The sequence below is a fragment of the Hypanus sabinus genome, chromosome 26 (assembly GCF_030144855.1).
Source record: "Hypanus sabinus isolate sHypSab1 chromosome 26, sHypSab1.hap1, whole genome shotgun sequence".
Taxonomy (NCBI): domain Eukaryota; kingdom Metazoa; phylum Chordata; class Chondrichthyes; order Myliobatiformes; family Dasyatidae; genus Hypanus; species Hypanus sabinus.
The window spans coordinates 1,314,046-1,334,901 of NC_082731.1; positions in this window are offsets into that span (position 1 = coordinate 1,314,046).

Here is a 20,856-nt window from a genome sequence, read left to right on the forward strand (position 1 = left end):
TCAATTATATGAATATACTACCTAAGGTTTAGAAGTTACATTTCAGTAACATCACATTATCTACTTATTGTAACATTACAGTTTGCTGAAGGAAACAAAGTCAATGGCTGTTCCAGTGTAAATGGTACCTGTTAAGTTACTGAATTCAGCTTGCATTAAAGTATTCCATGGCACTGAGCACTCTACATGCAATATCCATAGAGTTCCAATTCACCCTGTGTAGTTATGTACACAACCTTATCACAAAATGCTTTGAATTGAAAGTAAAGCTTTCAATACAATGTAGTGTACAATTCAATTTTGTTTAAAAGTGGTATGTGCTAAGATGATGTTAACCTTATTATTATACTCACAATATGATTTAGAGTAGTCTGCAATCAATTATATGAAAGTACTACCTAAGGTTTAGAAGTTACCTTCAGTAACATCACATTATCTACTTATTGTAACATTACAGTTTGCTGAAGTAAACCAAGTCAATGGCTGTTCCAGTGTAAATGGTACCTGTTAAGTTACTGAATTCAGCTTGCATTAAAGTATTCCATGGCACTGAGCACTCTACATGCAATATCCATACTGTTCCAATTCACCCTGTGTAGTTATTAACACAACCTTATCACAAAATGCTTTGAATAGAAAGCAGTGCATTCAACTCAATGCAGTGTACAGTTCAACTTTGCCTAAAAGTAGTATGTGCTAACATGATGTAAACCTCATTATTATACTCACAATATGATTTAGAGTAGTCTGCAATGAATTATATGAATGTACTACCTAAGGTTTAGAAGTTACCTTCAGTAACATTACATTATCTGCTCATTGTAACATTAAAATTGCTGAAGTAAACCAAGTCAATGGCGGTTCCAGTGTAAATGGTACCTGTTAAGTTACTGAATTCAGCTTGCGTTAAAGTATTCCATGGCACTGAGCACTCTTAATGCAATATCCATACTGTTCCAATTCACCCTGTGTAGTTAAGAAAACAACCTTATCACAAAATGCTTTGAATAGAAAGCAGTGCATTCAACTCAATGGAGTGGACAGTTCAATTTTGCCTTAAAGTAGTAAGTGCTAACATGATGCAAACCTCATTATTATACTCAGAATATGATTTAGTGTAGTCTGCAATCAATTATATGAATGTACTACCTAAGGTTTAGAAGTTACCTTCAGTAACATCACATTATCTACTTATTGTAACATTACAGTTTGCTGAAGTAAACAAAGTCAATGGCTGTTTCAGTGTAAATGGTACCTGTTAAGTTACTGAATTCAGCTTGCATTAAAGTATTCCATGGCACTGAGCACTCTACATGCAATATTCATACTGTTCCAAATCACCCTGTGTAGTTAGGAACACAACCTTATCACAAAATGCTTTGAATAGAAAGCAGTGCATTCAACTCAATGGAGTGTACAGTTCAATTTTGCCTAAAAGTAGTAAGTGCTGACATGATGTAAACCTCATTATTATACTCAGAATATGATTTAGTTTAGTCTGCAATCAATTATATGAATGTACTACCTAAGGTTTAGAAGTTACCTTCAGTAACATCACATTATCTACTAATTGTAACATTACAGTTTGCTGAAGTAAACAAAGTCAATGGCTGTTCCAGTGTAAATGGTACCTGTTAAGTTACTGAATTCAGCTTGCATTAAAGTATTCCATGGCACTGAGCACTTTTAATGCAATATCCATACTGTTCCAATTCACCCTGTGGAGTTATGAACACAACCTTATCACAAAATGCTTTGAATTGAAAGTAAAGCTTCCAACACAAAGTAGTGTACAGTGCAATTTTGTTTAAAAGTGGTATGTGCTAACATGAAGTAAACCTTATTATTATACTCAGAATATGATTTAGAGTAGTCTGCAATCAATTATATGAATGTACTACCTAAGGTTTAGAAGTTACCTTCAGTAACATCACATTATCTACTCAGTGTAACATTACAGTTTGCTGAAGTAAACCAAGTCAATGGATGTTCCAGAGTAAACGTTACCTGTTAAGTTACTGAATTCAGCTTGCGTTAAATTATTCCATGGCACTGAGCACTCTATATGCAATATCCATACTGTTCCAATTCACCATGTGTTGTTATGAACACAACCTTTTCACAAAATGCTTTGAATTGAAAGTAAAGCTTTCAACACAATGTAGTGTACAGTTCAATTCTGTTTAGAAGTGGTATGTGCTAACATGATGTAAACCTTATTATTAAACTCAGAATATGAACCTTATCACAAAATGCTTTGAATAGAAAGCAGTGCATTCAACTCAATGGAGTGTACAGTTGAATTTTGCCTAAAAGTAGTATGTGCTAACATGATGTAAACCTCATTATTATACTCAGAACATGACTTAGAGTAGTCTGCAATCAATTATATGGATGTGCTACCTAAGGTTTAGATGTTACTTTCAGTAACATCACATTATGTACTCAGTCTAACATTACAGTTTCCTGAAGTAAACCAAGTCAATGGCAGTTCTACTGTAAATGGTACCTGGTAAGATATTGAATTCAGATTACATTGGAGTATTCCATGGCACTGAGCACTCTACATGCAATATTCATACTGTTCCAAATCACCCTGTGTAGTTATGAACACAACCTTATCACAAAATGCTTTGAATTGAAAGTAAAGCTTTCAACACAATGGAGTGTACAGTTCAAATTTGCCTAAAAGTGGTATGTGCTAAGATGATGTAAACCTCATTATTATACTCACAATATGATTTAGAATAGTCTGCAATGAATTATATGAATGTACTGCCTAAGGTTTAGAAGTTACCTTCAGTAACATCACATTATCTACTTATTGTAACATTACAGTTTGCTGAAGTAAACAAAGTCAATGGCTGTTTCAGTGTAAATGGTACCTGTTAATTTACTGAATTCAGCTTGCATTAAAGTATTGCATGGCACTGAGCACTCTACATGCAATATTCATACTGTTCCAAATCACCCTGTGTAGTTATGAACACAACCTTATCACAAAATGCTTTGAATAGAAAGCAGTGCATACAACTCAATGGAGTGTACAGTTCAACTTTGCCTAAAAGTAGTATGTGCTAACATGATGTAAACCTCATTATTATACTCACAATATGATTTAGAGTAGTCTGCAATGAATTATATGAATGTACTACCTAAGGTTTAGAAGTTACCTTCAGTAACATCACATTATCTACTCATTGTAACATTACAGTTTGCTGAATTAAACCAAGTCAATGGCGGTTCCAGTGTAAATGGTACCTGTTAAGTTACTGAATTCAGCTTGCATTAAAGTATTCCATGGCACTGAGCACTCTACATGCAATATTCATACTGTTCCAAATCACCCTGTGTAGTTAGGAACACAACCTTATCACAAAATGCTTTGAATAGAAAGCAGTGCATTCAACTCAATGGAGTGTACAGTTCAATTTTGCCTAAAAGTAGTAAGTGCTGACATGATGTAAACCTCATTATTATACTCAGAATATGATTTAGTTTAGTCTGCAATCAATTATATGAATGTACTACCTAAGGTTTAGAAGTTACCTTCAGTAACATCACATTATCTACTAATTGTAACATTACAGTTTGCTGAAGTAAACAAAGTCAATGGCTGTTTCAGTGTAAATGGTACCTGTTGATTTACTGAATTCAGCTTGCATTAAAGTATTCCATGGCACTGAGCACTTTTAATGCAATATCCATACTGTTCCAATTCACCCTGTGGAGTTATGAACACAACCTTATCACAAAATGCTTTGAATTGAAAGTAAAGCTTTCAACACAAAGTAGTGTACAGTGCAATTTTGTTTAAAAGTGGTATGTGCTAACATGAAGTAAACCTTATTATTATACTCAGAATATGATTTAGAGTAGTCTGCAATCAATTATATGAATATACTACCTAAGGTTTAGAAGTTACATTTCAGTAACATCACATTATCTACTTATTGTAACATTACAGTTTGCTGAAGTAAACAAAGTCAATGGCTGTTCCAGTGTAAATGGTACCTGTCAAGTTACTGAATTCAGCTTGCATTAAAGTATTCCATGGCACTGAGCACTCTACATGCAATATTCATAGAGTTCCAATTCACCCTGTGTAGTTATGTACACAACCTTATCACAAAATGCTTTGAATTGAAAGTAAAGCTTTCAATACAATGTAGTGTACAATTCAATTTTGTTTAAAAGTGGTATGTGCTAAGATGATGTTAACCTTATTATTATACTCACAATATGATTTAGAGTAGTCTGCAATCAATTATATGAATGTACTACCTAAGGTTTAGAAGTTACCTTCAGTAACATCACATTATCTACTTATTGTAACATTACAGTTTGCTGAAGTAAACCAAGTCAATGGCTGTTCCAGTGTAAATGGTACCTGTTAAGTTACTGAATTCAGCTTGTATTAAAGTATTCCATGGCACTGAGCACTCTACATGCAATATCCATACTGTTCCAATTCACCCTGTGTAGTTATTAACACAACCTTATCACAAAATGCTTTGAATAGAAAGCAGTGCATTCAACTCAATGCAGTGTACAGTTCAACTTTGCCTAAAAGTAGTATGTGCTAACATGATGTAAACCTCATTATTATACTCACAATATGATTTAGAGTAGTCTGCAATGAATTATATGAATGTACTACCTAAGGTTTAGAAGTTACCTTCAGTAACATCACATTATCTACTCATTGTAACATTACAGTTTGCTGAAGTAAACCAAGTCAATGGCGGTTCCAGTGTAAATGGTACCTGTTAAGTTACTGAATTCAGCTTGCGTTAAAGTATTCCATGGCACTGAGCACTCTTAATGCAATATCCATACTGTTCCAATTCACCCTGTGTAGTTAAGAAAACAACCTTATCACAAAATGCTTTGAATAGAAAGCAGTGCATTCAACTCAATGGAGTGTACAGTTCAATTTTGCCTTAAAGTAGTAAGTGCTAACATGATGCAAACCTCATTATTATACTCACAATATGATTTAGTGTAGTCTGCAATCAATTATATGAATGTACTACCTAAGGTTTAGAAGTTACCTTCAGTAACATCACATTATCTACTTATTGTAACATTACAGTTTGCTGAAGTAAACAAAGTCAATGGCTGTTTCAGTGTAAATGGTACCTGTTAAGTTACTGAATTCAGCTTGCATTAAAGTATTCCATGGCACTGAGCACTCTACATGCAATATTCATACTGTTCCAAATCACCCTGTGTAGTTAGGAACACAACCTTATCACAAAATGCTTTGAATAGAAAGCAGTGCATTCAACTCAATGGAGTGTACAGTTCAATTTTGCCTAAAAGTAGTAAGTGCTGACATGATGTAAACCTCATTATTATACTCAGAATATGATTTAGAGTAGTCTGCAATCAATTATATGAATGTACTACCTAAGGTTTAGAAGTTACCTTCAGTAACATCACATTATCTACTCAGTGTAACATTACAGTTTGCTGAAGTAAACCAAGTCAATGGATGTTCCAGAGTAAACGTTACCTGTTAAGTTACTGAATTCAGCTTGCGTTAAAGTATTCCATGGCACTGAGCGCTCTATATGCAATATCCATACTGTTCCAATTCACCATGTGTTGTTATGAACACAACCTTTTCACAAAATGCTTTGAATTGAAAGTAAAGCTTTCAACACAATGTAGTGTACAGTTCAATTCTGTTTAGAAGTGGTATGTGCTAACATGATGTAAACCTTATTATTAAACTCAGAATATGAACCTTATCACAAAATGCTTTGAATAGAAAGCAGTGCATTCAACTCAATGGAGTGTACAGTTCAATTTTGCCTAAAAGTAGTATGTGCTAACATGATGTAAACCTCATTATTATACTCAGAACATGACTTAGAGTAGTCTGCAATCAATTATATGGATGTGCTACCTAAGGTTTAGATGTTACTTTCAGTAACATCACATTATGTACTCAGTCTAACATTACAGTTTCCTGAAGTAAACCAAGTCAATGGCAGTTCTACTGTAAATGGTACCTGGTAAGATATTGAATTCAGATTACATTGGAGTATTCCATGGCACTGAGCACTCTACATGCAATATTCATACTGTTCCAAATCACCCTGTGTAGTTATGAACACAACCTTATCACAAAATGCTTTGAATTGAAAGTAAAGCTTTCAACACAGTGGAGTGTACAGTTCAAATTTGCCTAAAAGTGGTATGTGCTAAGATGATGTAAACCTCATTATTATACTCACAATATGATTTAGAATAGTCTGCAATGAATTATATGAATGTACTGCCTAAGGTTTAGAAGTTACCTTCAGTAACATCACATTATCTACTTATTGTAACATTACAGTTTGCTGAAGTAAACAAAGTCAATGGCTGTTTCAGTGTAAATGGTACCTGTTAATTTACTGAATTCAGCTTGCATTAAAGTATTGCATGGCACTGAGCACTCTACATGCAATATTCATACTGTTCCAAATCACCCTGTGTAGTTATGAACACAACCTTATCACAAAATGCTTTGAATAGAAAGCAGTGCATACAACTCAATGGAGTGTACAGTTCAACTTTGCCTAAAAGTAGTATGAGCTAACATGATGTAAACCTCATTATTATACTCACAATATGATTTAGAGTAGTCTGCAATGAATTATATGAATGTACTACCTAAGGTTTAGAAGTTACCTTCAGTAACATCACATTATCTACTCATTGTAACATTACAGTTTGCTGAAGTAAACCAAGTCAATGGCGGTTCCAGTGTAAATGGTACCTGTTAAGTTACTGAATTCAGCTTGCATTAAAGTATTCCATGGCACTGAGCACTCTACATGCAATATTCATACTGTTCCAAATCACCCTGTGTAGTTAGGAACACAACCTTATCACAAAATGCTTTGAATAGAAAGCAGTGCATTCAACTCAATGGAGTGTACAGTTCAATTTTGCCTAAAAGTAGTAAGTGCTGACATGATGTAAACCTCATTATTATACTCAGAATATGATTTAGTTTAGTCTGCAATCAATTATATGAATGTACTACCTAAGGTTTAGAAGTTACCTTCAGTAACATCACATTATCTACTAATTGTAACATTACAGTTTGCTGAAGTAAACAAAGTCAATGGCTGTTCCAGTGTAAATGGTACCTGTTAAGTTACTGAATTCAGCTTGCATTAAAGTATTCCATGGCACTGAGCACTTTTAATGCAATATCCATACTGTTCCAATTCACCCTGTGGAGTTATGAACACAACCTTATCACAAAATGCTTTGAATTGAAAGTAAAGCTTTCAACTCAATGGAGTGTACAGTTCAATTTTGTTTAAAAGTGGTATGTGCTAAGATGATGTTAACCTTATTATTATACTCACAATATGATTTAGAGTAGTCTGCAATCAATTATATGAATGTACTACCTAAGGTTTAGAAGTTACCTTCAGTAACATCACATTATCTACTTATTGTAACATTACAGTTTGCTGAAGTAAACCAAGTCAATGGCTGTTCCAGTGTAAATGGTACCTGTTAAGTTACTGAATTCAGCTTGTATTAAAGTATTCCATGGCACTGAGCACTCTACATGCAATATCCATACTGTTCCAATTCACCCTGTGTAGTTATTAACACAACCTTATCACAAAATGCTTTGAATAGAAAGCAGTGCATTCAACTCAATGCAGTGTACAGTTCAACTTTGCCTAAAAGTAGTATGTGCTAACATGATGTAAACCTCATTATTATACTCACAATATGATTTAGAGTAGTCTGCAATGAATTATATGAATGTACTACCTAAGGTTTAGAAGTTACCTTCAGTAACATCACATTATCTACTCATTGTAACATTACAGTTTGCTGAAGTAAACCAAGTCAATGGCGGTTCCAGTGTAAATGGTACCTGTTAAGTTACTGAATTCAGCTTGCGTTAAAGTATTCCATGGCACTGAGCACTCTTAATGCAATATCCATACTGTTCCAATTCACCCTGTGTAGTTAAGAAAACAACCTTATCACAAAATGCTTTGAATAGAAAGCAGTGCATTCAACTCAATGGAGTGTACAGTTCAATTTTGCCTTAAAGTAGTAAGTGCTAACATGATGCAAACCTCATTATTATACTCACAATATGATTTAGTGTAGTCTGCAATCAATTATATGAATGTACTACCTAAGGTTTAGAAGTTACCTTCAGTAACATCACATTATCTACTTATTGTAACATTACAGTTTGCTGAAGTAAACAAAGTCAATGGCTGTTTCAGTGTAAATGGTACCTGTTAAGTTACTGAATTCAGCTTGCATTAAAGTATTCCATGGCACTGAGCACTCTACATGCAATATTCATACTGTTCCAAATCACCCTGTGTAGTTAGGAACACAACCTTATCACAAAATGCTTTGAATAGAAAGCAGTGCATTCAACTCAATGGAGTGTACAGTTCAATTTTGCCTAAAAGTAGTAAGTGCTGACATGATGTAAACCTCATTATTATACTCAGAATATGATTTAGAGTAGTCTGCAATCAATTATATGAATGTACTACCTAAGGTTTAGAAGTTACCTTCAGTAACATCACATTATCTACTCAGTGTAACATTACAGTTTGCTGAAGTAAACCAAGTCAATGGATGTTCCAGAGTAAACGTTACCTGTTAAGTTACTGAATTCAGCTTGCGTTAAAGTATTCCATGGCACTGAGCGCTCTATATGCAATATCCATACTGCTCCAATTCACCATGTGTTGTTATGAACACAACCTTTTCACAAAATGCTTTGAATTGAAAGTAAAGCTTTCAACACAATGTAGTGTACAGTTCAATTCTGTTTAGAAGTGGTATGTGCTAACATGATGTAAACCTTATTATTAAACTCAGAATATGAACCTTATCACAAAATGCTTTGAATAGAAAGCAGTGCATTCAACTCAATGGAGTGTACAGTTCAATTTTGCCTAAAAGTAGTATGTGCTAACATGATGTAAACCTCATTATTATACTCAGAACATGACTTAGAGTAGTCTGCAATCAATTATATGGATGTGCTACCTAAGGTTTAGATGTTACTTTCAGTAACATCACATTATGTACTCAGTCTAACATTACAGTTTCCTGAAGTAAACCAAGTCAATGGCAGTTCTACTGTAAATGGTACCTGGTAAGATATTGAATTCAGATTACATTGGAGTATTCCATGGCACTGAGCACTCTACATGCAATATTCATACTGTTCCAAATCACCCTGTGTAGTTATGAACACAACCTTATCACAAAATGCTTTGAATTGAAAGTAAAGCTTTCAACACAGTGGAGTGTACAGTTCAAATTTGCCTAAAAGTGGTATGTGCTAAGATGATGTAAACCTCATTATTATACTCACAATATGATTTAGAATAGTCTGCAATGAATTATATGAATGTACTGCCTAAGGTTTAGAAGTTACCTTCAGTAACATCACATTATCTACTTATTGTAACATTACAGTTTGCTGAAGTAAACAAAGTCAATGGCTGTTTCAGTGTAAATGGTACCTGTTAATTTACTGAATTCAGCTTGCATTAAAGTATTGCATGGCACTGAGCACTCTACATGCAATATTCATACTGTTCCAAATCACCCTGTGTAGTTATGAACACAACCTTATCACAAAATGCTTTGAATAGAAAGCAGTGCATACAACTCAATGGAGTGTACAGTTCAACTTTGCCTAAAAGTAGTATGTGCTAACATGATGTAAACCTCATTATTATACTCACAATATGATTTAGAGTAGTCTGCAATGAATTATATGAATGTACTACCTAAGGTTTAGAAGTTACCTTCAGTAACATCACATTATCTACTCATTGTAACATTACAGTTTGCTGAAGTAAACCAAGTCAATGGCGGTTCCAGTGTAAATGGTACCTGTTAAGTTACTGAATTCAGCTTGCATTAAAGTATTCCATGGCACTGAGCACTCTACATGCAATATTCATACTGTTCCAAATCACCCTGTGTAGTTAGGAACACAACCTTATCACAAAATGCTTTGAATAGAAAGCAGTGCATTCAACTCAATGGAGTGTACAGTTCAATTTTGCCTAAAAGTAGTAAGTGCTGACATGATGTAAACCTCATTATTATACTCAGAATATGATTTAGTTTAGTCTGCAATCAATTATATGAATGTACTACCTAAGGTTTAGAAGTTACCTTCAGTAACATCACATTATCTACTAATTGTAACATTACAGTTTGCTGAAGTAAACAAAGTCAATGGCTGTTCCAGTGTAAATGGTACCTGTTAAGTTACTGAATTCAGCTTGCATTAAAGTATTCCATGGCACTGAGCACTTTTAATGCAATATCCATACTGTTCCAATTCACCCTGTGGAGTTATGAACACAACCTTATCACAAAATGCTTTGAATTGAAAGTAAAGCTTTCAACACAAAGTAGTGTACAGTGCAATTTTGTTTAAAAGTGGTATGTGCTAACATGAAGTAAACCTTATTATTATACTCAGAATATGATTTAGAGTAGTCTGCAATCAATTATATGAATGTACTACCTAAGGTTTAGAAGTTACCTTCAGTAACATCACATTATCTACTCAGTGTAACATTACAGTTTGCTGAAGTAAACCAAGTCAATGGATGTTCCAGAGTAAACGTTACCTGTTAAGTTACTGAATTCAGCTTGCGTTAAATTATTCCATGGCACTGAGCACTCTATATGCAATATCCATACTGTTCCAATTCACCATGTGTTGTTATGAACACAACCTTTTCACAAAATGCTTTGAATTGAAAGTAAAGCTTTCAACACAATGTAGTGTACAGTTCAATTCTGTTTAGAAGTGGTATGTGCTAACATGATGTAAACCTTATTATTAAACTCAGAATATGAACCTTATCACAAAATGCTTTGAATAGAAAGCAGTGCATTCAACTCAATGGAATGTACAGTTCAATTTTGCCTAAAAGTAGTATGTGCTAACATGATGTAAACCTCATTATTATACTCAGAACATGACTTAGAGTAGTCTGCAATCAATTATATGGATGTGCTACCTAAGGTTTAGATGTTACTTTCAGTAACATCACATTATGTACTCAGTCTAACATTACAGTTTCCTGAAGTAAACCAAGTCAATGGCAGTTCTACTGTAAATGGTACCTGGTAAGATATTGAATTCAGATTACATTGGAGTATTCCATGGCACTGAGCACTCTACATGCAATATTCATACTGTTCCAAATCACCCTGTGTAGTTATGAACACAACCTTATCACAAAATGCTTTGAATTGAAAGTAAAGCTTTCAACACAATGGAGTGTACAGTTCAAATTTGCCTTAAAGTGGTATGTGCTAAGATGATGTAAACCTCATTATTATACTCACAATATGATTTAGAATAGTCTGCAATGAATTATATGAATGTACTGCCTAAGGTTTAGAAGTTACATTCAGTAACATCACATTATCTACTTATTGTAACATTACAGTTTGCTGAAGTAAACAAAGTCAATGGCTGTTTCAGTGTAAATGGTACCTGTTAATTTACTGAATTCAGCTTGCATTAAAGTATTGCATGGCACTGAGCACTCTACATGCAATATTCATACTGTTCCAAATCACCCTGTGTAGTTATGAACACAACCTTATCACAAAATGCTTTGAATAGAAAGCAGTGCATACAACTCAATGGAGTGTACAGTTCAACTTTGCCTAAAAGTAGTATGTGCTAACATGATATAAACCTCATTATTATACTCACAATATGATTTAGAGTAGTCTGCAATGAATTATATGAATGTACTACCTAAGGTTTAGAAGTTACCTTCAGTAACATCACATTATCTACTCATTGTAACATTACAGTTTGCTGAAGTAAACCAAGTCAATGGCGGTTGCAGTGTAAATGGTACCTGTTAAGTTACTGAATTCAGCTTGCATTAAAGTATTCCATGGCACTGAGCACTCTACATGCAATATCCATACTGTTCCAATTCACCCTGTGTAGTTATGAACACATCCTTATCACAAAATGCTTTGAATTGAAAGTAAAGCTTTCAACACAATGTAGTGTACAGTTCAATTTTGTTTAAAAGTGGTATGTGCTAACATGATGTAAACCTTATTATTATACTCAGAATATGATTTAGAATAGTCTGCAATCAATTATATGAATGTACTACCTAAGGTTTAGAAGTTACCTTCAGTAACATCACATTATCTACTAATTGTAACATTACAGTTTGCTGAAGTAAACAGAGTCAATGGCTGTTCCAGAGTAAACGTTACCTGTTAAGTTACTGAATTCAGCTTGCGTGAAAGTATTCCATGGCACTGAGCACTCTATATGCAATATCCATACTGTTCCAATTCACCATGTGTTGTTATGAACACAACCTTTTCACAAAATGCTTTGAATTGAAAGTAAAGCTTTCAACACAATGTAGTGTACAGTTCAATTCTGTTTAGAAGTGGTATGTGCTAACATGATGTAAACCTTATTATTAAACTCAGAATATGAACCTTATCACAAAATGCTTTGAATAGAAAGCAGTGCATTCAACTCAATGGAGTGTACAGTTCAATTTTGCCTAAAAGTAGTATGTGCTAACATGATGTAAACCTCATTATTATACTCAGAACATGACTTAGAGTAGTCTGCAATCAATTATATGGATGTGCTACCTAAGGTTTAGATGTTACTTTCAGTAACATCACATTATGTACTCAGTCTAACATTACAGTTTCCTGAAGTAAACCAAGTCAATGGCAGTTCCACTGTAAATGGTACCTGGTAAGATATTGAATTCAGATTACATTGGAGTATTCCATGGCACTGAGCACTCTACATGCAATATTCATACTGTTCCAAATCACCCTGTGTACTTATGAACACAACCTTATCACAAAATGCTTTGAATTGAAAGTAAAGCTTTCAACACAATGGAGTGTACAGTTCAAATTTGCCTAAAAGTGGTATGTGCTAAGATGATGTAAACCTCATTATTATACTCACAATATGATTTAGAATAGTCTGCAATGAATTATATGAATGTACTGCCTAAGGTTTAGAAGTTACCTTCAGTAACATCACATTATCTACTTATTGTAACATTACAGTTTGCTGAAGTAAACAAAGTCAATGGCTGTTTCAGTGTAAATGGTACCTGTTGATTTACTGAATTCAGCTTGCATTAAAGTATTGCATGGCACTGAGCACTCTACATGCAATATTCATACTGTTCCAAATCACCCTGTGTAGTTATGAACACAACCTTATCACAAAATGCTTTGAATAGAAAGCAGTGCATACAACTCAATGGAGTGTACAGTTCAAATTTGCCTAAAAGTAGTATGTGCTAACATGATGTAAACCTCATTATTATACTCACAATATGATTTAGAGTAGTCTGCAATGAATTATATGAATGTACTACCTAAGGTTTAGAAGTTACCTTCAGTAACATCACATTATCTACTCATTGTAACATTACAGTTTGCTGAAGTAAACCAAGTCAATGGCGGTTGCAGTGTAAATGGTACCTGTTAAGTTACTGAATTCAGCTTGCATTAAAGTATTCCATGGCACTGAGCACTCTACATGCAATATCCATACTGTTCCAATTCACCCTGTGTAGTTATGAACACAACCTTATCACAAAATGCTTTGAATTGAAAGTAAAGCTTTCAACACAATGTAGTGTACAGTTCAATTTTGTTTAAAAGTGGTATGTGCTAACATGATGTAAACCTTATTATTATACTCAGAATATGATTTAGAATAGTCTGCAATCAATTATATGAATGTACTACCTAAGGTTTAGAAGTTACCTTCAGTAACATCACATTATCTACTTATTGTAACATTACAGTTTGTAGAAGTAAACCAAGTCAATGGCGGTTCCAGTGTAAATGGTACCTGTTAAGTTACTGAATTCAGCTTGCGTTAAAGTATTCCATGGCACTGAGCACTCTACATGCAATATCCATACTGTTCCATTTCACCCTGTGTAGTGAGGAACACAACCTTATCACAAAATGCTTTGAATAGAAAGCAGTGCATTCAACTCAATGGAGTGTACAGTTCAATTTTGCCTAAAAGTAGTAAGTGCTAACATGATGTAAACCTCATTATTATACTCAGAATATGATTTAGTTTAGTCTGCAATCAATTATATGAATGTACTACCTAAGGTTTAGAAGGTACCTTCAGTAACATCACATTATCTACTAATTGTAACATTACAGTTTGCTGAAGTAAACCAAGTCAATGGAGGTTCCAGTGTAAATGGTACCTGTTAAGTTACTGAATTCAGCTTGCGTTAAAGTATTCCATGGCACTGAGCACTCTACATGCAATATCCATACTGTTCCAATTCACCCTGTGTAGTTATGAACACAACCTTATCACAAAATGCTTTGAATAGAAAGCAGTGCATTCAACTCAAAGGAGTGTACAGTTCAATTTTGCCTAAAAGTAGTAAGTGCTAACATGATGTAAACCTCATTATTATACTCAGAATATGATTTAGTGTAGTCTGCAATGAATTATATGAATGTACTACCTAAGGTTTAGAAGTTACATTTCAGTAACATCACATTATCTACTTATTTTAACATTACTGTTTGCTGAAGTAAACGAAGTCAATGGCTGTTCCAGTGTAAATGGTACCTGTTAAGTTACTGAATTCAGCTTGCATTAAAGTATTCCATGGCACTGAGCACTCTACATGCAATATCCATAGAGTTCCAATTCACCCTGTGTAGTTATGTACACAACCTTATCACAAAATGCTTTGAATTGAAAGTAAAGCTTTCAACACAATGTAGTGTACAGTGCAATTTTGTTTAAAAGTGGTATGTGCTAACATGAAGTAAACCTTATTATTATACTCAGAATATGATTTAGAGTAGTCTGCAATCAATTATATGAATGTACTACCTAAGGTTTAGAAGTTACCTTCAGTAACATCACATTATCTACTCAGTGTAACATTACAGTTTGCTGAAGTAAACCAAGTCAATGGATGTTCCAGAGTAAACGTTACCTGTTAAGTTACTGAATTCAGCTTGCGTTAAAGTATTCCATGGCACTGAGCACTCTGCATGCAATATTCATACTGTTCCAAATCACCCTGTGTAGTTATGAACACAACCTTATCACAAAATGCTTTGAATTGAAAGTAAAGCTTTCAACACAATGGAGTGTACAGTTCAAATTTGCCTAAAAGTGGTATGTGCTAAGATGATGTAAACCTCATTATTATACTCACAATATGATTTAGAATAGTCTGCAATGAATTATATGAATGTACTGCCTAAGGTTTAGAAGTTACCTTCAGTAACATCACATTATCTACTTATTGTAACATTACAGTTTGCTGAAGTAAACAAAGTCAATGGCTGTTTCAGTGTAAATGGTACCTGTTGATTTACTGAATTCAGCTTGCATTAAAGTATTGCATGGCACTGAGCACTCTACATGCAATATTCATACTGTTCCAAATCACCCTGTGTAGTTATGAACACAACCTTATCACAAAATGCTTTGAATAGAAAGCAGTGCATACAACTCAATGGAGTGTACAGTTCAAATTTGCCTAAAAGTAGTATGTGCTAACATGATGTAAACCTCATTATAATACTCACAATATGATTTAGAGTAGTCTGCAATGAATTATATGAATGTACTACCTAAGGTTTAGAAGTTACCTTCAGTAACATCACATTATCTACTCATTGTAACATTACAGTTTGCTGAAGTAAACCAAGTCAATGGCGGTTCCAGTGTAAATGGTACCTGTTAAGTTACTGAATTCAGCTTGCATTAAAGTATTCCATGGCACTGAGCACTCTACATGCAATATCCATACTGTTCCAATTCACCCTGTGTAGTTATGAACACAACCTTATCACAAAATGCTTTGAATTGAAAGTAAAGCTTTCAACACAATGTAGTGTACAGTTCAATTTTGTTTAAAAGTGGTATGTGCTAACATGATGTAAACCTTATTATTATACTCAGAATATGATTTAGAATAGTCTGCAATCAATTATATGAATGTACTACCTAAGGTTTAGAAGTTACCTTCAGTAACATCACATTATCTACTTATTGTAACATTACAGTTTGTAGAAGTAAACCAAGTCAATGGCGGTTCCAGTGTAAATGGTACCTGTTAAGTTACTGAATTCAGCTTGCGTTAAAGTATTCCATGGCACTGAGCACTCTACATGCAATATCCATACTGTTCCATTTCACCCTGTGTAGTGAGGAACACAACCTTATCACAAAATGCTTTGAATAGAAAGCAGTGCATTCAACTCAATGGAGTGTACAGTTCAATTTTGCCTAAAAGTAGTAAGTGCTAACATGATGTAAACCTCATTATTATACTCAGAATATGATTTAGTTTAGTCTGCAATCAATTATATGAATGTACTACCTAAGGTTTAGAAGGTACCTTCAGTAACATCACATTATCTACTAATTGTAACATTACAGTTTGCTGAAGTAAACCAAGTCAATGGAGGTTCCAGTGTAAATGGTACCTGTTAAGTTACTGAATTCAGCTTGCGTTAAAGTATTCCATGGCACTGAGCACTCTACATGCAATATCCATACTGTTCCAATTCACCCTGTGTAGTTATGAACACAACCTTATCACAAAATGCTTTGAATAGAAAGCAGTGCATTCAACTCAAAGGAGTGTACAGTTCAATTTTGCCTAAAAGTAGTAAGTGCTAACATGATGTAAACCTCATTATTATACTCAGAATATGATTTAGTGTAGTCTGCAATGAATTATATGAATGTACTACCTAAGGTTTAGAAGTTACATTTCAGTAACATCACATTATCTACTTATTTTAACATTACTGTTTGCTGAAGTAAACAAAGTCAATGGCTGTTCCAGTGTAAATGGTACCTGTTAAGTTACTGAATTCAGCTTGCATTAAAGTATTCCATGGCACTGAGCACTCTACATGCAATATCCATAGAGTTCCAATTCACCCTGTGTAGTTATGTACACAACCTTATCACAAAATGCTTTGAATTGAAAGTAAAGCTTTCAACACAATGTAGTGTACAGTGCAATTTTGTTTAAAAGTGGTATGTGCTAACATGAAGTAAACCTTATTATTATACTCAGAATATGATTTAGAGTAGTCTGCAATCAATTATATGAATGTACTACCTAAGGTTTAGAAGTTACCTTCAGTAACATCACATTATCTACTCAGTGTAACATTACAGTTTGCTGAAGTAAACCAAGTCAATGGATGTTCCAGAGTAAACGTTACCTGTTAAGTTACTGAATTCAGCTTGCGTTAAAGTATTCCATGGCACTGAGCACTCTGCATGCAATATTCATACTGTTCCAAATCACCCTGTGTAGTTATGAACACAACCTTATCACAAAATGCTTTGAATTGAAAGTAAAGCTTTCAACACAATGGAGTGTACAGTTCAAATTTGCCTAAAAGTGGTATGTGCTAAGATGATGTAAACCTCATTATTATACTCACAATATGATTTAGAATAGTCTGCAATGAATTATATGAATGTACTGCCTAAGGTTTAGAAGTTACCTTCAGTAACATCACATTATCTACTTATTGTAACATTACAGTTTGCTGAAGTAAACAAAGTCAATGGCTGTTTCAGTGTAAATGGTACCTGTTGATTTACTGAATTCAGCTTGCATTAAAGTATTGCATGGCACTGAGCACTCTACATGCAATATTCATACTGTTCCAAATCACCCTGTGTAGTTATGAACACAACCTTATCACAAAATGCTTTGAATAGAAAGCAGTGCATACAACTCAATGGAGTGTACAGTTCAAATTTGCCTAAAAGTAGTATGTGCTAACATGATGTAAACCTCATTATAATACTCACAATATGATTTAGAGTAGTCTGCAATGAATTATATGAATGTACTACCTAAGGTTTAGAAGTTACCTTCAGTAACATCACATTATCTACTCATTGTAACATTACAGTTTGCTGAAGTAAACCAAGTCAATGGCGGTTCCAGTGTAAATGGTACCTGTTAAGTTACTGAATTCAGCTTGCATTAAAGTATTCCATGGCACTGAGCACTCTACATGCAATATCCATACTGTTCCAATTCACCCTGTGTAGTTATGAACACAACCTTATCACAAAATGCTTTGAATTGAAAGTAAAGCTTTCAACACAATGTAGTGTACAGTTCAATTTTGTTTAAAAGTGGTATGTGCTAACATGATGTAAACCTTATTATTATACTCAGAATATGATTTAGAATAGTCTGCAATCAATTATATGAATGTACTACCTAAGGTTTAGAAGTTACCTTCAGTAACATCACATTATCTACTTATTGTAACATTACAGTTTGTAGAAGTAAACCAAGTCAATGGCGGTTCCAGTGTAAATGGTACCTGTTAAGTTACTGAATTCAGCTTGCGTTAAAGTATTCCATGGCACTGAGCACTCTACATGCAATATCCATACTGTTCCATTTCACCCTGTGTAGTGAGGAACACAACCTTATCACAAAATGCTTTGAATAGAAAGCAGTGCATTCAACTCAATGGAGTGTACAGTTCAATTTTGCCTAAAAGTAGTAAGTGCTAACATGATGTAAACCTCATTATTATACTCAGAATATGATTTAGTTTAGTCTGCAATCAATTATATGAATGTACTACCTAAGGTTTAGAAGTTACCTTCAGTAACATCACATTATCTACTAATTGTAACATTACAGTTTGCTGAAGTAAACCAAGTCAATGGAGGTTCCAGTGTAAATGGTACCTGTTAAGTTACTGAATTCAGCTTGCGTTAAAGTATTCCATGGCACTGAGCACTCTACATGCAATATCCATACTGTTCCAATTCACCCTGTGTAGTTATGAACACAACCTTATCACAAAATGCTTTGAATAGAAAGCAGTGCATTCAACTCTAAGGAGTGTACAGTTCAATTTTGCCTAAAAGTAGTAAGTGCTAACATGATGTAAACCTCATTATTATACTCAGAATATGATTTAGTGTAGTCTGCAATGAATTATATGAATGTACTACCTAAGGTTTAGAAGTTACATTTCAGTAACATCACATTATCTACTTATTTTAACATTACTGTTTGCTGAAGTAAACAAAGTCAATGGCTGTTCCAGTGTAAATGGTACCTGTTAAGTTACTGAATTCAGCTTGCATTAAAGTATTCCATGGCACTGAGCACTCTACATGCAATATCCATAGAGTTCCAATTCACCCTGTGTAGTTATGTACACAACCTTATCACAAAATGCTTTGAATTGAAAGTAAAGCTTTCAACACAATGTAGTGTACAGTGCAATTTTGTTTAAAAGTGGTATGTGCTAACATGAAGTAAACCTTATTATTATACTCAGAATATGATTTAGAGTAGTCTGCAATCAATTATATGAATGTACTACCTAAGGTTTAGAAGTTACCTTCAGTAACATCACATTATCTACTCAGTGTAACATTACAGTTTGCTGAAGTAAACCAAGTCAATGGATGTTCCAGAGTAAACGTTACCTGTTAAGTTACTGAATTCAGCTTGCGTTAAAGTATTCCATGGCACTGAGCACTCTGCATGCAATATTCATACTGTTCCAAATCACCCTGTGTAGTTATGAACACAACCTTATCACAAAATGCTTTGAATTGAAAGTAAAGCTTTCAACACAATGGAGTGTACAGTTCAAATTTGCCTAAAAGTGGTATGTGCTAAGATGATGTAAACCTCATTATTATACTCACAATATGATTTAGAATAGTCTGCAATGAATTATATGAATGTACTGCCTAAGGTTTAGAAGTTACCTTCAGTAACATCACATTATCTACTTATTGTAACATTACAGTTTGCTGAAGTAAACAAAGTCAATGGCTGTTTCAGTGTAAATGGTACCTGTTGATTTACTGAATTCAGCTTGCATTAAAGTATTGCATGGCACTGAGCACTCTACATGCAATATTCATACTGTTCCAAATCACCCTGTGTAGTTATGAACACAACCTTATCACAAAATGCTTTGAATAGAAAGCAGTGCATACAACTCAATGGAGTGTACAGTTCAAATTTGCCTAAAAGTAGTATGTGCTAACATGATGTAAACCTCATTATAATACTCACAATATGATTTAGAGTAGTCTGCAATGAATTATATGAATGTACTACCTAAGGTTTAGAAGTTACCTTCAGTAACATCACATTATCTACTCATTGTAACATTACAGTTTGCTGAAGTAAACCAAGTCAATGGCGGTTCCAGTGTAAATGGTACCTGTTAAGTTACTGAATTCAGCTTGCATTAAAGTATTCCATGGCACTGAGCACTCTACATGCAATATCCATACTGTTCCAATTAACCCTGTGTAGTTATGAACACAACCTTATCACAAAATGCTTTGAATTGAAAGTAAAGCTTTCAACACAATGTAGTGTACAGTTCAATTTTGTTTAAAAGTGGTATGTGCTAACATGATGTAAACCTTATTATTATACTCAGAATATGATTTAGAATAGTCTGCAATCAATTATATGAATGTACTACCTAAGGTTTAGAAGTTACCTTCAGTAACATCACATTATCTACTTATTGTAACATTACAGTTTGTAGAAGTAAACCAAGTCAATGGCGGTTCCAGTGTAAATGGTACCTGTTAAGTTACTGAATTCAGCTTGCGTTAAAGTATTCCATGGCACTGAGCACTCTACATGCAATATCCATACTGTTCCATTTCACCCTGTGTAGTTAGGAACAAAACCTTATCACAAAATGCTTTGAATAGAAAGCAGTGCATTCAACTCAATGGAGTGTACAGTT